Source organism: Lathyrus oleraceus, chromosome 7, assembly GCF_024323335.1.
Source record: "Lathyrus oleraceus cultivar Zhongwan6 chromosome 7, CAAS_Psat_ZW6_1.0, whole genome shotgun sequence".
NCBI lineage: Eukaryota > Viridiplantae > Streptophyta > Magnoliopsida > Fabales > Fabaceae > Lathyrus > Lathyrus oleraceus.
This window is the reverse complement of record NC_066585.1, coordinates 20,351,869-20,364,325: the sequence shown is the minus strand read 5'-3', so window position 1 is coordinate 20,364,325 and position 12,457 is coordinate 20,351,869.

The following is a 12,457-nucleotide window of genomic DNA, read 5'->3' as shown; positions in this document are numbered from 1 at the left end:
GGCCTGACCCTGAATCCGAACGGATTCTGATGTCTGATGGGGTTAATATGGATGAGTCAGTGCCGTGTTGGTTACGCAAAAAAGGGATCCCATGTTCCCGTCGTTTCCCGGATAATATTTGAATGCACCAGCAAGGGTGGCTGAATACGAAGCTTGCATTGCCTGGGTATCGAATGTCAGTGCATACATCTACTGGGGTAACACCTTTCTCGTTGGTATATGGAATGGAAGCGGTGCTACCAGTTGAGGTCCAGATTCCCTCTTTGAGAGTCCTGATGGACGTGAAGTTGCAAGAGGCTGAATGGGTAAGGACCCGGTACGAAGAGTTGAGCCTGATTGAGGAAAAGAGGCTGGCAGCCATCTGTCATGGGCAGTTATACCAGCAGCAGATGAAACGTGCTTTTGACCGAAAGGTGCGACCTCGGGTGTATCACGTGTATGGTGCTGAAAAGGATCCTTCCTCCTCAAAACGATCGTAGGGGCAAGTGGACACCCAGCCATGAATCCCCAGCATGGTCAAGAAGGTTTTCTCTGGCGGAGCCTTGTTGTTAACAACCATGGATGGCGAGGATTTTCCATCCCCTGTGAATGCGGACGCAGTTAGAAAATACTTCGTGGAAAGAGACCCGCTGGACGAAAAGAATAAAATAGTCCAGGCAAAAATGGGCATCCCGGCGAACCAAAAAACAGAATGAAAAAGGTTCGGGCAAAAATTAGGGATAAAAATGAAAAAAAACTGTACACCCGGCAAGTCGAAAACCTGAAAAGGCGACTTGGGCAAAAAAGGGTATCCCGGTGGATTGAAAACCCGAAAGGGCGGTCCAGGCAAAAGAGGGATTGAAACGAACAACTGCGTCTAGCATGATCGTTAGTGCTTTGGTTAAGGCATCATGGATAATACCCGGTAGGGATCAATCGGAATCGTCTTGTTCAGAAGGCAGAAAGCACGGAGAGTCTGAGGACATATGGGGTGTAACCGAGTTGGAACTCGATGAGATCACGGGTTTCACATTGCCATTAGGATAGATTTTTCCTTTTGTGCGCAATTACCTCTTTTCAGGAATTGCTTCCTTTGTATTGCTCAATTTGAGCCACATCTTTTCAATCAATAAAATGCATATTCAGTCAAATAATTTTGTTTTTGTTTTTCATTACCGCTTTGATTGCGAAAACATCCGATTATTTGTGATAAAGAATCTTGCATTTTAAGGCATACAGGTCCCTTCCAATGCATGCTTATAAGATTGAAGCTTGAAATCTTATTCGGAAGGTTGGGTGACCCAAGTGTTGAAATCTTGACACACCTGGGGCACGGTTTTATCTAACGATCTCTTTTGCAGGTGCTGTTAGGTATTTTCACTCACTTGCAGGTTGTGAGGTGGAAGCTTTTGACGAAACAATCCCCATGGAGTCCAATCAGGGACGAATGAATAGAAGAGCGGTGAAAGGGCGACGAGACGTACGACGATCCTGGATTTTAATCAAGAAGACTCTTCAAAATCTGAAAATTGAAAAGTCTGTATAGATCCCAGGAGTTCGCTCTCCGCCGAGTACGGAGCGATTGGGGATACAAGATGATGGATCAGAAAAGTCCAGACGAGTCTGGGAGTTCTCAAAATTGGAAAGCTGACATGGGAGTTGGATATGAAAACCAATGGTTCGACGAGTCGACGGGTGTTCTGTACCAGACTGTCCTCCTCCCCAAGCAGAGTCATGAGGACTAATTCCCCAGCAGATTCAAGGTCTGTGGATTCCCTAGCAGGGTCAGGATGGTTATCCCCAGCAGGTTCCAGATCGATGCTTCCCCAGCAGCTAGGCCTGAAGGTTGCTGTTTCCCAGCGGAGGTATCTGTGGGTGGTGTCTCTCCAAGCAGAGTTGGGAGTGTTGCATCCCCAGCAAGTCAAAAGACTGTTGTATCCCCACAGAGTGCGTTGGTGGTTCTTATTCCCCAGCGATTCCCCAAGAGGATCGGGTGCAAAGGAGGTTTTTCCCCAGCAAGGGTTGCCTTTCCCCAGCAGCAGTGCTATTCCCCAACAGGGTGGAGATCAGAGTGTTGGCGAGTTCCTCAGCAGAGTGCCTCGAGCTCCCTGGAAGAGTCCCTTGAGGGGGATGCTTTTTTATGCATTCATCATGTAGAATAAGCATAGCATATTGCATAATAAATCGCGTAGCATTTCCATAATTATGGAGCATTACGCAGAAAAATCAATCATGCATCATATTGCAAGCATAAGCTAGTCTCAAACCGTGGTTATCGTTTGAGAGGTGGTTGCCTGAGGGTGAAGGTGTTGCTCCGAGGAGTGTGGCACCGTGTTTTTATCAACAGTACTTTTCCAGTAGTGCGTGTAAGAACAAAAATTGTTCTACAACAGATTCCTTGATTTTGATGATAACAAAGGATGAAACCAAAAATGGCACCCTAACGAAAAGTTTCTAAGTGTGCAGGGTTCTAAAGAAAGAAGAAATAAATCTGATGATGTCATCAGATGCATAACAAGATCAGATGCAAAATCTCAAGTATCAGAAGCATCAAAAGTGGAATCTCGTTTCAAGAAGCTCTGACTCTGGACAAAACTACAAAGTATCAGAAGCATCTGAACATGAAGTAAAGTCTAGAAGCTCTGACTCTGAACAAATGCCTTCTGTAAATTCTGAAGTTATCAGCGCCATCTGAACTTTCAAGAGATAACATCAAAAGCCAGGTTCTCCAGATACACAAAGACTCTAATCAGAATTGTTAATCATGATGAAGTAACGTTTAAGCCAAGTTAAAGTTCTGCAAATGGATTTCCTCAATTAGAAAGAGACGTTAATCTCCACTTCCAAGAGAGAAGATACTAATTGTGGTAAGTAGTCACTTCTAAGAGAAAAAGTCTACTGCAGAAGCTATTAATGGAATGGCGTAACTACATCTCAATATCCAACAGATTCAACGCTACTTCAACTCTACTTCAACTCCTATAAATAGAGAAGAAATCTCATTCAGTAAATACACAAGAAGAAATCACTAGCCAAAACTATACTGAAATCATATCACGCTCAAGAAAAACATCTTTGTTCTTCAAAGATTTTCACTAAGCTTTTGCTTATCAAGTGAAAAATTTGTTCTTAAGTTTGTAATATTTGCTTTCTTAGAAGCACTCTAGATTACACATCTTGTATCTAATTTTTATTTGATTTCCTCAAGTGACTCTTTGTAGTCTGTAGACTTGAGAGGACTAAGAGATTTTCTTCTCTCTTAGGGGTTGTTTGTAATCTTTCAAGATTAGTGGATTAAGTCCTTGTTGAAGGCGAAATCACCTTGGCCGGGTGGACTGGAGTAGCTTTGTGTTATAAGCGAACCAGTATAAAATCATTGTGTGATTTCATTTTGCAAAAGCGCTTATTTTTCAAACAATTCAAACCCCCCTTTCTTGTTTTTCTCACCTTCAATTGGTATCAGAGCTCCGGCTCTGTTATTGATTTTCAAATCAAACACTTAACCGTGTAGAGAGATCCAGTGCGAGAAAAACAAATGGCCCACTCAAATGAGAAAGATTCTTACAATGCCAAGCCTCCTGTTTTTGATGGAGAAAAGTTTGATTACTGGAAAGATAGAATCGAAAGTTTCTTTCTGGGTTATGATGCTGACCTCTGGGACATTGTCACAGATGGATACAAACCTCCAACCTTAAATGGAGCTGAAGTTCCCAGAAGCAAAATGTCAGAAGATCAGAAACGTGAGTTCAAAAATCATCACAAGGCCAGAACAATACTTCTAAATGCTATATCATACAACGAATACGAAAAGATCACCAACAGAGAGACGGCTAAAGATATACTTGACTCTCTGAAGATGACCCATGAAGGAAACTCCCAAGTCAAGGAGACGAAGGCTCTGGCGTTGATCCAGAAATATGAAGCCTTCAAGATGGAAGATGACGAAGCTATAGAAGCTATGTTTTCCAGATTCCAAACTCTTATTGCAGGTCTTAAAGTGCTAGACAAAGGATACACGACTGCAGATCATGTTAAGAAGATTGTCAGAAGTCTGCCAAAGAAATGGAGACCTATGGTTACTGCTCTGAAGTTATCAAAGGATCTGAACAGTATCAGCCTTGAAGAACTTGTTAGTTCTCTCAGAAGCCATGAGATAGAACTAGAGGAGGATGAGCCTCAGAAAAGGAACAAGTCAGTGGCGCTGAAGTCCAGACCTGAAAGACGGAAGTCAGACAGAACCAAAGCTCTCCAGGCAGAAACTGCAGATACTGACGATTCTGAACCTGAAGACTCTGATGATGAAGAAGAACTGTCCTTACTAACCAGAAGAGTTAAGCAACTCTGGAAAAGAAGGAACAACAACAACTTCAGAAGATCAAGACCCAGAGGGGATAGATCAGAGTCAACTTCAAAAGGTAAACCTAATAAAGATATTACCTGTTTTGAATGTAAAGAAACAGGTCATTATAGAAATGAATGCCCCAAGCTGAAGAAAGATAACTCTAAGAAAGAAAGCTTCAAGAAAAATGCCTTCAGAACAAAGAAGGGATTAATGGCCACCTGGGACGATAGTGAATCAGGATCATCAGAATCTGACTCTGATGAACAAGCCAACGTAGCATTTATGGCTACCACATCCAGCAGCTCAGATGAAGAATCTGAAGAGGTATTTTCTGAACTTTCTAGATCTGACTTAGAATCATGTTTATCAGAAACTCTTACCTCTCTTCAGAAATTAAAACAAAAAGTTAAAAGCATTAAAGGCCTTCTTAAAGCAAAATCTGAAGAATGTAGTGAACTTGAGACAACAATTCTAGCACATGAAGATACAATCAAATCTTTAACGTTAGAAAGAGATGGAGCTAAAACAAAAAGCTTAAAATTAGAAGAAGCGTTGTCTCAAGCACCACAAACTTCAAATGAAATTATTTATAAATATGAAGAAGCCTTTCAGAAGTTTCTGAAGAGTGGAATAGATAGGAGTATTATGGCATCCATGATTTATGGAGTAAGTCAGAATAATAAAAGGGGAATTGGGTATGATTCTGATTCTGATAAAACTTCTACCAGTAACCAAATTAAATCACCTTTTTCATACCACTATACACACACACAAGAACACAAATTTAAAAATGCTAGAAGACCCAAAGTTGTAAGAAACTCTGGGAAAACTAATCTGAAAGGACCCAAGAGATTCTGGGTACCGAAAGATAAGATTATCTATGTTGCAGATATCCTATGCAGCAAAGTTCAGACACCAGTCATGGTACCTGGACTCTGGATGCTCGCGACATATGACGGGAAGAAAGTCTATGTTCCAAAGCCTGGAACTTAAAGACGCTGGCTTTGTAGGCTTCGGAGGAGATCAGAAAGGAAGGATCAGAGGCTCCGGAACTATTGGTAATGGTACTCTTCCCTCTATATCTGATGTTCTTTATGTAGAAGGATTAATGCATAACTTGTTATCCATAAGTCAATTAAGTGATAACGGTTATGATGTAATCTTTAATCAAAAAACGTGTAAAGCCATTAGTCAGAACGATGGCTCTGTCCTTTTCACAGGCAAGAGGAAAAACAACATTTATAAAATAAATCTTTCTGATTTAAAAGATCAAAATGTTAAATGTTTAATGTCAGTTCACGAAGAGCAATGGGTATGGCATAGACGCTTAGGCCACATTAGCATGAGGAAACTTTCTCAGCTAACTAAACTTGAGTTAGTCAGAGGCTTACCTAAACTGAAGTTTTCTTCAGATGCTCTGTGTGAAGCTTGTCAGAAAGGAAAGTTTTCAAAAACATCTTTTAAAAAGAAAAATGTTGTTTCTACCTCCAAGCCTCTGGAGCTTCTTCACATTGACTTATTTGGTCCTGTGAAAACAGCATCAGTCAATGGAAAGAAGTATGGACTTGTAATCGTTGATGATTACAGCCGCTGGACATGGGTAAAATTCCTAAGGCACAAGAGTGAGTCTCACTCTGTATTCACCAGTTTCTGTTCTAAAGTGCAAAAAGAATTTGACTCTAAAATTGTTAAAGTCAGAAGTGATCATGGTGGAGAATTTGAAAATAAAGATTTTGAAGAATTATTTGATTCTAATGGAATATCCCATGATTTCTCCTGCCCTAGAACTCCACAACAAAATGGAGTTGTAGAGAGGAAGAATAGGACACTCCAAGAAATGGCCAGAACCATGATCAATGAAACAAATGTAGCAAAGCACTTTTGGGCAGAAGCTGTAAATACAGCGTGTTACATTCAGAATAGAATCTCTATTAGACCTATTCTGGATAAGACTCCCTATGAACTGTGTAAGGGAAGAAAACCCAACATTTCATATTTTCATCCTTTTGGATGCATTTGCTTTATATTAAATACTAAAGAACATCTGAACAAGTTTGATTCCAAAGCACAGAAAGGTATTATGTTAGGATACTCAGAACGCTCTAAAGGCTACAGAGTATACAACACAGAAACCAAAATTGTGGAGGAATCAATTCATGTTAGATTTGATGATAAGCTTGACCCTGAAAAGTCAAAGCTAGTTGAAAAATTTGCAGATTTAGAGATCACTCTGGTAGAATCTGAGAAAACTCCAGAAGCAACTGTCACTCCAGACTCTGAAGAAATTAAATCTCCAGAAATTCCAAGGAAAGTCAAGAGTCGTAGCAACATATCTGAAGATTTGATTTTGGGAAACAAAGATGAACCTGTTAGAACCAGATCTACCTTCAGAACTTCTGAAGATATTCCTCTGGGACTAGTGTCTCTGATTGAGCCTACGTCCTGTGATGAAGCTCTTCAAGATAACGATTGGGTGGCAGCTATGCAAGAAGAGTTAGATCAATTCTCCAAGAATGATGTCTGGGATCTCGTTCCTAAACCCAGAGGCACTCATGTCATTGGAACCAGATGGGTGTTCAGAAACAAACTGAACGAGAAAGGAGAAGTTGTCAGAAACAAAGCTCGACTGGTAGCTCAAGGTTATAGTCAACAAGAAGGTATTGATTATAATGAAACTTTTGCTCCAGTTGCAAGGTTAGAATCTATTCGTCTTCTTGTATCTTTTGCTATTAATCATTCTATCAAATTATACCAAATGGATGTCAAGAGTGCATTTCTTAATGGTTATATTTAAGAAGAAGTGTATGTTAATCAACCTCCTGGTTTTGAAAATTCAAACTTTCCAGAACATGTTTTCAAACTTAAAAAATCTTTATATGGACTAAAACAAGCCCCCAGAGCTTGGTATGAACGTCTGAGCAATTTTCTTCTGGAACAAAATTTTATCAGAGGGAAAGTTGATTCTACACTCTTCTGTAAAAATCATGAAAATGATCTCATGATATGCCAAATTTATGTTGATGACATTATTTTTGGTTCTGCTAATATCTCTGTTTGCCAAGAATTTTCCAAGTTAATGCAGGCAGAATTTGAAATGAGTCTAATGCAAGAACTAAAGTTCTTTCTGGGAATTCAAATCAATCAAACTCCAGAAGTCACGTACATTCATCAAAGCAAGTACATTAAAGATGTTCTGAAGAAGTTTGATATGTCTGAATGCAACTCTGCAAAGACTCCTATGCACCCAACTTGCATTCTGGAAAAGGAAGAGGTAAGCAACAAGGTTTGTCAGAAGCTCTATCGAGGTATGATAGGCTCTCTTCTCTATCTGACTGCTACTCGTCCTGATATTCTCTTTAGCGTTTGTCTTTGTGCCAGATTCCAATCAGATCCTAGAGAATCTCATTTAACAGCTGTTAAGAGAATTCTTAAGTATCTGAAAGGAACTCCTAACCTGGGCCTGATGTATGAGAAAACATCAGAGTATAGGCTTTCTGGTTATTGTGATGCAGATTATGCAGGAGATAGAATAGAACGAAAAAGTACTTCTGGAAATTGCCAGCTTCTGGGAAACAATCTAATCTCCTGGGCTAGCAAAAGACAGTCAACTATCGCTCTATCAACTGCAGAAGCAGAATACATCTCAGCATCACTGTGCACAACTCAGATGCTCTGGATGAAGCATCAGCTAGAAGATCTTCAGATATTTGAGAGTAACATTCCTATCCTTTGTGATAATACTGCTGCTATTTGTTTGAGTAAGAATCCTATTCTACATTCCAGAGCCAAACACATAGAAATAAAACATCATTTTATTAGAGACTATGTTCAGAAAGGGATAGTGACGCTGAAGTTCATTGATACAGAACATCAATAGGCAGATATCTTTACTAAGCCTCTAGCTGAAGATAGATTTCTTTTTATCTTAGAAAATCTGAACATTAAAAATTGCCCTGAGTAAAATTTGGCTCTGAACATGTAAAATGAGACTCTGATAAAAACAAATACACTTCTGCCTCTGACTCTGATACTTCTACCAAGTTAAGAAGATATCTGAGTTAGAAATCTTCAGAAATCCTTTGGTATTCCTGAAGATCAGATACATCAACACGTGGGGAACATGCGTCTAACCCTAGAACTTCTAGACAGCTGTCAAAAGAAATCAAAGGTCAGAACGCTTGAAATCTCCTCGAGCAGTGTGCTTACTGTTGGGATTAGACATTCATTTATTAGCTATAATCATTTTTCCCCCCTAGCGTGCAAATCTTGTGTTCTGTTCCAACGCAATTAAATGTGTCGTTTTGCATGTGTTTTTACCCTTAGGTATATAAACACTTTTCTCACATTTCACACACTTATCACTCTCACTCACTCTTAAACCCTAAACCCTCTCTCGAAGTTTTCTCTGCAACTTTCTCAGTTCTTCATCTTCTTCATCAATTTTCTTCATGAATCCTCAAGAGCAAGCAGTTTTTAACTTCTCCCAACAAATGGAAGCTGCTTCTAATCCCCAAACCTCAAACACTCAAACACCCATGGTTGTAGACGTTACCACAACCCCAGTCTACAAAGAACCTCACATTCTTGAACGTGAACAACACATAAACCTTTCAACTCCCTTTGAAGGTTTGGATGTACTGTGTGAATCGCTGGTGGATTTTGAGAACTTAAGAAGAAACGGTGTTGATCTTACTGAAGATCTTCACAAGCAAGGTTGGGAAACCTACTTCAACAGATTGTATGGTCCAATCTATCCTCTTCTGGTGAAAGAGTTCTGGAGATGTGCAGATGCTGATGACCAGTTCATTGTCTCGTTTGTTCTGGGTGTGAAGATTGTCATCACTGAAGCGTCTATTGCTTCCTTGCTAAACATGGAGAAAGCTGGAGGTAAAAGGATTTACAACATTCCTCCAAGGTCCAAGCGCATCACAGAAGTCATTAACCCTACAATCTTCAAAGCAAATGTTGAAGGAAACCCATCTAAGAACAAGGAGCTTCATCAGAACCTCCGAGTTTGGCTGAAGATTATTCTGGGAACAATCCATCATCGTCCAGCCTCCAACTCTTCAGATTACATAAATGCTGATCAGAAATGCATCCTCTACTGTATTCAGAAGGGTATCCCGATCAACCTCCCTGTTCTTCTCTTCAGATATCTGAGGGATTCAGTCAGAGAAACCAGGAATAACATGAAGCCCAGATCCTACATTCCTCTGGGTAGATTGCTCTCTGACATCTTCATTGAGCATGGGCTGGTAGATGCTCTGGAGAAGACCAGATGTATGGATGATCTGGCAATTGACGTTGGAAAGCCTCTGAATGCCAAAAATCTGAGGAGTATGGGAATCATCAAAGACATCAGAGTCAAGCCCACTATGGAAGTAACCTGGGAAGCTCTGAAGGATCAGAGGAAGATGCCTCATGGCCTTGAAAGGTTCTTCAAGAATGAACCCAGAGATGCCATTGCTATCTACCTTCAGGATCGTCTGGATGAAGGCATTGATATTTCTGATTTCCGCCTTGAAGACTGTCTGGACTCTGTAGAAGATTTGGTCAGATACAAAAGAGGTCTTTCTGAGAAGAAGATAGCTGAGGAAGCAAGGAAGGCAAAGAAAGCCAGACTTGGAGAAACCTCTGGCACCAAAGCTTCAGCACCTCTGAATGTCTCTTCTGGTAAGTCTATTCCTCCTGTCTCTTCTGAATCTATAATGGCTTCCTCTAACCCTCTCTCCTCTCAACCAATATATACCACCTCTGAAATACCACCCTCAATCACCAGAACCTCTCAACCTCCACCTGTTCTAAAAATTGCTCGTAATTTCACAACAACCTCTGACCCTAATCAACTATATCACCACAGCTCTTCATCATCCTCTGAATATGAATCACCCCCTTACCTTTCCCCTTCTTCTGACCAAGAGTTATCTGATCATGAGTCCTCTGATCAAGAACACTCTGACCCAAACTCCCCAACAATAGCTGAAATCTATGCTAAAAATTTCGCCCCACAAACTCAAACACAAACTGAAGTAACCTCAACCCTCCGAACTTCTATTCCACAACAAACAACAACCATCTCCTCTGAAAATCAAACTTCACTTCCACCACAACAAACAACAACCTTACCCTCTGAAACTCAACCATCTGATCCCTTCACCTCTAATATCACTCCACCTTTTATTCCCGCTGTACCTGAACCAGACTCTGACCCTTTAGACCTAAATCCACTATATGCTTCATCCCCTAGTCTTCAACCAGAAGCAGAATCTGAACCTCAACAAACTGAACCTCAACAATCTGAACCTCAACAAACTGAACCTCAACAATCTGAACCTCAACAAACTGAACCTCAACCTCTAAATCTCAGCCCTCAAAACTCTCCACCTCATTCACCTGAACCTGAACCTGAACCTGAACTTACCATACCTACCCTTGAGGAGGCCATTATACAGGTTGCAGAAGCCTCAGTCCAGAAGATCAAGTCTCTGGCTAAAAACTCTGAAGTAAGTGATGATCCTAAATCTGTTAGGACACACTGGAACAGAGTCATTAGTTGGATGACCTCTGAGTCTTATAGGCTGAAGAGTATCTCTGAACAAGTCAGAAATGGCTACATCAGAGACTCTGAGGAAAGACTCCAAGAGAGACTGGCTAGAGAAGCTGAGGCCAAGAGATTAGAGGAAGAAAGATTGGCTAGGGAAGCTGAAGAAGAAGCTAAGAGGTTAGAAGAAGAACGCCTGGCAAAGGAAGCAGAACTTCTAAGGATTCAGGAAGCTGAAGCCAAGGCTAAGGCAGATGCAGAAGCCCAAGCTGCTGCTGAAGCTGAAGCTCAGCAGGCTCTGATTCAGGGGGAGTCTTCCTCTGCGATCCCTCTGATTCTTAACACTCTGAAGGAGATCAAGCAAGATCAGCAAGAGATCAAGAAAGATCAGAATGAGCTTCGTGCCAGGATGGACAAACAAGATGCTCTGAACGAAAACATCCAGAACATGTTTGCCATGTTGCTTCAGAGACTTCCTCAACCTCCAAACCCTTAGGCACTTAGGTTTTATTTTTGTTTGTTTGCCTAAGTGTTTTTGCTTCTATCTTCTTTTTTAGCTCTGATATTCTGTTGAATCTGATGTTTTGACTGTTGTTTGCCTTTGTGCTTTTCAATGAAGTGTTTTTCTCTTTATTATTCTTTTTATTTTTTTATGCCTTTTTGATTATGCCAAAAAGGGGGAGAAATTATTAAATAGCTCTGATGAAAATTATGTCTAAAACCTTAAGCATTCTGCAACAATTATAGAAATAGTTCTGATATAAATAGCTCTGATTAGATAATAGCTCTGATTAAATAACTCTAACATTAAAATTAAGAAATTGCAGAAAGTTTTCAGAAATCTCATTGCTTGGAAAGCTCTGGTAAGAACTTCTGAACTCCCTAGCACTAACTCAGGGGGAGCTTTTGTCTATCTGATCTAATATTTTTCATGTTTCATCTGATAATTTTATTTGTTTTGTCATCATCAAAAAGGGGGAGATTGTAAGAACAAAAATTGTTCTACAACAGATTCCTTGATTTTGATGATAACAAAGGATGAAACCAAAAATGGCACCCTAACGAAAAGTTTCTAAGTGTGCAGGGTTCTAAAGAAAGAAGAAATAAATCTGATGATGTCATCAGATGCATAACAAGATCAGATGCAAAATCTCAAGTATCAGAAGCATCTAAAGTGGAATCTCGTTTCAAGAAGCTCTGACTCTGGACAAAACTACAAAGTATCAGAAGCATCTGAACATGAAGTAAAGTCTAGAAGCTCTGACTCTGAACAAATGCCTTCTGTAAATTCTGAAGTTATCAGCGCCATCTGAACTTTCAAGAGATAACATCAGAAGCCAGGTTCTCCAGATACACAAAGACTCTAATCAGAATTGTTAATCATGATGAAGTAACGTTTAAGCCAAGTTAAAGTTCTGCAAATGGATTTCCTCAATTAGAAAGAGACGTTAATCTCCACTTCCAAGAGAGAAGATACTAATTGTGGTAAGTAGTCACTTCTAAGAGAAAAAGTCTACTGCAGAAGCTATTAATGGAATGGCGTAACTACATCTCAATATCCAACAGATTCAACGCTACTTCAACTCTACTTCAAC